This window comes from Solanum pennellii, chromosome 11 (assembly GCF_001406875.1).
Source record: "Solanum pennellii chromosome 11, SPENNV200".
In the NCBI taxonomy this organism is placed as follows: domain Eukaryota; kingdom Viridiplantae; phylum Streptophyta; class Magnoliopsida; order Solanales; family Solanaceae; genus Solanum; species Solanum pennellii.
In genome coordinates, this window is record NC_028647.1 from 35479047 (window position 1) to 35485035 (window position 5989).

Genomic DNA, 5989 nt, shown 5'->3' on the forward strand with positions numbered 1-5989 from the left:
TGGGTATGTTTGGTTCTCTCGATAGGTCGTATACATCAGACTCCACATTTAGCTCATGTGGTTCTATTATCAGTTATTAGTAGCTCCCACTGTTTATTTAAACTCTAGTTCATTGACCATTTCACTTTAGTCACCTAAGTCTTAGCATGTTATGAACTGGTCAATACATTCAATTCGCTCAGTATTCAATATTTATATCATGTGGATTACACTCTTGTTTTATTTCTTGTTCAGTTATATGTTAATTCATGCTTACTCTATCCTCCATGCTGACTAACTTTCAAGTACGGAAACATACTCTACGTTACTTCTTCTCGTGATGTAGGTTCAGGTCCCAGCAGTCAGATCATGCATAGATCGGATCCCGATCTTCGCTTCGACAACATCAATGGTGAGGTCTCATTCTTTCAAGACTAATGACATGTTTATCTTACCACTTTTCTTCTTTAGTTTCACTTTGGTTGATCCAGTTCGGGCATGTCTCAACATTTCTAGTTAACTTCATATCCTTATTTCAGACATAGTTAGATTTTTATTAGTATTTGAATTTTATATGTCTCTTTTATCAAACGTTTAAGATTTGATATAGTTATATTTACTATATGTGTATTACCAATTATTTAAGATTTATTTATGATTAGCTTCGGCATCAATTATTATTTTTATTTGTATGATCCTGTCATTTTAGTAGGGTTAGCTTGTGGTCACTTGTCACCCTAGATCCCGTGTCCGCATCTCAGGGGCAGTTCAGGTCGTGATAAAAAAGATCGATCCTTTCACTAAGAATTGCAACTAAGCTTTTACTGACCGAAAAAAATTTCTGACCATGACTTATTTTAGTAATTGCATTATATATTTGATTTGAATAATATATTTTAATCCCACCTGTACAAAAATACCTACATTAATGGAACACATCATTCTAGGATAGTACGATGTTACTCACCTGTGCAAAGATACCTATACCCATGGTATCAGCAGACCACTCAATGATAGTAAAGTACACTTCCAATACTAGATTTAATAGTAGACGGTTTCCAAAAAAAAAAATTTCTATTAAAATCAGAGAAAATCCCTCTATTTATAGACAACAAATTTAGTGAGAAAAGGTGCATATTGTTCCTTATAAGAAGTGCCACAACCTTTTGAGAAAGTCACGATCCTTAAAAGGTTACAACCTTTCATAAAAGTCACAACTCTTTTTCCATTCACACTTATTAAAACCCAACAACCCCTCCCATGAATGGGGAATGAATCTAAGACAAAAACATGGAAAAGTTTTATACTTTACAAGCAAGAATTAATTGCATCAACATATATAATGAGCTTTCCCTTTGAAATTTTTATTGTGAAAATATGTCGGATATATATTTGGTCAATTAGTAGGCGTGACATCCACAAAATGGTGTAGCATTGGTGTATACATATACAACCATATGTAACAAAATAAACCCTTTACCAATTATGGTTGTTAATATTATGTCTGTTTCATGAGTGTATAGATAATAAACTTTTTGAAATGATTTTCTTTGAAGAGGTATCCTATCACACTCATATAGCTGATTTCTAACAAGTGTTATCCCATAGATGCACAATTTGGTCATATCTTCCAAATATAGAAAATCATTAAAAACTTTAGGCTTTATTAACTTGTTAACAAAACTTATTGTTTTATCCTTTTTCTTAAACAGTGTATTCATCATGAGAATGGATTGAGCTTGTTGATAATACTAAACCATCATTCACAAGTTTATTTTCTCGTTGAGCTTAGATTTTGAGATCTCCGATATGCTAGGTCAACTACTACTACAATGACATGTACTAAGTAGTAAACCCATTCCTTTAAATGATCTTTAAACTTTCTCTCTAGTAAGGCCTTTTTGTAAGTGGATCCAACACACTATCCTTTGACTTTATATAGTCAAATGTGATAATTAGACTATAGAGTAGTTTTCTAAAGGTATTGATTTGGATGATGAGTACGTGAACCTACATCATTAAATGATGTAGCGCAAAATATGCATAATTACATGGAATGTACTAAGATAGCAGGATATATATACTAAGGTGAATAAATTATAAAGGATAAACTATACATAAGTGAGAAGCATAATCTAACAAGGATATATTGCCTTCTTGCATATAACCTCCTCAAGTCCGTGTCGAACAAATTCAATTAGGCTATACATGCTGGATAAGATTTAGGTGGTTTTACCCTTTATGTTAATTCACACGATTAGTAGCCACCTTACAGGCTAAAGGGCCGCAACACCCTTTAGACAAATTACATATTATTTGTCAATATGATCACGATAATTATATTAAGTCAAATTATGACAAAATGGAGTTTAGAATTTATTTATTGTTCATCCCTGAGTTTCACTTGATTTGGGACTTGTTGGAATTTTGGGACCTTGTAAGGATGTTCTTCAAATTTGTTGATTTTGATTTGGTGTATATGATCGTAAAGGTCAGTATTTTTTTTTTATCAATTTTCATACCACGAATGTGAAATGATGGTATACTATGAGCCATCATTACAACATTAACATGTTTTGATCTGGAGTGGATTTCTTCTAGAATTTTTGTATTCATATATTGGCCAAAAAGACAATTATTACTCTTTTATAGATGAATTTGGGTTCTTCATCGAGATATGGGAAACATATCGCTCAAATGCCCTTTCCATCACACTATTAGGTTTCTTTATTTATCCTAAAGAGAGGGAAAGATTGAAAAATGTTTAGGTTACTTTGTTCAAGATTAGCTCAAAGAGAGGTTGAACCTAGGAAAACAATAGTTCATGTGATGTAGACACAAATGATGAGAAGTTTGTTGGCATGCATAAAAGTTGGAATATACTTCGAACAATGCAACCTCTTTCTTCAATTGTGGGTTGGCATGCGTAAAAGGTAGAATATTCTTTGAAGGACGGAAACCCTTGCTTCAATTGTAGGCAGTCGAACACTTCTATAAATGACCTGACATTATAAATATTCTCGATGGTACATGAAACAAAATAGATAGTCATGCAAGAAGAATGGTGGTTTCACCGCCCCTGTGTGTCACAACCGGACAGTACCCCTAGACTTTATCGGTGTCTTCGTCCTCGAACAGCCCTTAGACAAGACCTTAGCATACATCATCGCATCATAGGTAAAATAAAAGAGGATAAACTAAAACTTTTCTTTGAAGTTTAACTTCAGCTAATATACATCTAAATAGACTACAATTGTCTCACATGACCATCTAAACATAAAGTACAAGATTTTGGACATAGCCCTTACATCATTAAAATAGGTTTCATTATGGGAATTACAATAAAGTCTTTGAAATAGCATATATGAAACTAGAGCTATGCATCTTCATCTTCGGACTTGAGGATTCACCAACTTGGGCTTATCAATCCAAGTTCTTAAAGGAAATAGTGGAATATCTTCAATGGCATGAACCTACACTTTGTGTAGAAAATAGAAGAGAATATGGATTAGTTTAAACCACATGCACTAAGTAAATATTTGCAAGTAAATCACATGAAAATATGCATAAAGGGACATTTTTTTATAAGCATCCCAAGTTTTCTTTAAAATTTTTCATGCACATTCCAAGAACATATACAAGTCCATTACATAACAACAATAAGATACTTTCGTATTACATGTTCAAGAGTAACATCATAATAAAGACATAAGCAACATTTCATCAATACATCACAAGACCTTACTCATAATCTTAATTCTAGTCAATTAGTGCAATGTCTATGTGAAGCCCTATAACCCCACATAAACCAAGTAAACTAGAAAAGAGACCTAAGAATTTCCTTTACATCACGTAACATCATAACATGTTTAGTCAACCTCATACATAACAATTTAGACCAACCTATGTATATCAAGTGAAACAAAAATCATATAAAACCAAAATTATATAGGATCAACATAATGCATTTCATTCATAAAATGTGTACATAAAGAAACCACCCTAAGACTCCCCTCAAGGTCAACTTGTGCAATGAATAGGTAAAGTCACATACCCTTACGTACACTAAGTACACCACTTATGTAATCCTAGTTAGTATTCATCTTAACGTGCATTCATTTATATAACTTTTGGGAAACTTTGCCATAACCAACATTAGAACAAGTGATCTAAATAAGGAATATGGTGTCAACCCGTCACACCGAAAGGAGGGCATCCTACTTGCCAAGGCAGGACATATACATTATAATAACATGTAGGTGGATCCACTAGCTAGGTTTCCTATAGGGTCACATAGTTAAGGAACTAGGAGATAGTTAATAGAAACACTCTTTATGCTAATTCACATTGTAGTTTCCACCTCATGAGAACTTTTGGTGAACCTACCTTCCTTTTCTGAAGGGACACCTCTTATTGTAATGTTCAGTCGGTTCTAAGGTAAATTCCCTTTTTGAATTATCTTTAAGTATTTTTTAGCGTAAACTTATAACATAGGTCTTAGGAGTATATCCCCTCATATAACATGTTTATAGCTCCTAGGTTCTAGGATGAGAAAGTCCTTTCATCACGACCCAACATTATATGAGAACATTTCATAATAACATAGTTATAAGATGCACATGGGAATCACCTCCAATCTGTCATAATAATACACTAATCATCATTTCACACCTATCATGTTCATAACCTATTCACATTTTAATACTTGAATTTAACAACATTACCAAGAATATACCAACATTATTACATTAAAGTGTTCATGACCTTGAAAGTTTTACCAATAGCCTTCAAGAAATACATCCAAGACATCACCCCAAATCCACGATATTACCCTATAATTCAATCATTATCATTATATAATAGTAAATTATGCAAGAACACATGCAATTATATCTCCCGTAATCATACACAAACCTAATTTACAAGTTAGGGTTAGGAGAAGAGGGGTATTCGTGGGCCTTTATATGGAATTGGGTCAAAGCCTAAATTAATACATCAATCCACCCATAAACATACACAAACCATACCTAATAATCTATTTAATACTAAACAAATCAAGTTAGAAAGAAGACCCACAAAGTTGTATGAAAACTAGGTTTTTAAAGAATATTGAACTCAAAATTTTAAAGAACCTCTTTGGTAAAGGAGTCCAAAGAGTGAATAGTATTTATACCTTAAAAGTACTTTGATATTTGTGAAGGAAAGTCTTGAAAATGAATCCCTAGAGAAAGCTTTCTTTGGGGTAGTGAGATAAACTAGAGAGAGATGAGAGTTTTTTGGGTTTTGAGAGTTATGGGGTGTTATACTAGTTTAAAGAGTAAGATACTTTAATACCCCTACATTAACTAATTATAACCGTTTATGAGTATTAATTAATTAACTAACAAATTACTCGACTACCCCCACCTAAGCCGTGTGGAGGAAGTGAAGTTTGGGTCAAACAACAAGACCCGTTGACACCTCGTCAACCAATCCACAGACTGTCCTAGTCAAACGTGGATTGGGGCTGAGGATCCATTTTGGGGACAAAGGGGAAGGAGTCCATGTATGTACTCATGAACACCATCGACGGGGCGTAAATCCATCGACGGCTCGTTGACCCCCTTCGTGGTTCCAATATGTTTTTTGACAGCCTTTCGGGTCAATGGTTGGGTTATCTGTAAGGTTCCTTAGGGTGGTTCATGAGGAGTCGTACGCGAATGTTGTGACCCTAAACGTGCACTAAGGTGTACCGTATAAATTTTCACAAAGTTTGACCTTCATACTACTCTTCGAACCCCTTACAAAGCCTAAAGGCACAATAGATCACTTTTACTCGTTTCAAACATCATGATCGTTTCTTGACTTTTAGGCTATAATACTTCCTAATAAAGTTAATTACCTTTGTTTAGGACTGGAAACACCATGTTTACACATTACACACTAGGTGAGACACTAGCCTAGGTCCTCAAATTCCTGAGGTATAACAATATCCCCCCCTTGGGGAACATTTGTCCTCGAATGATACTTT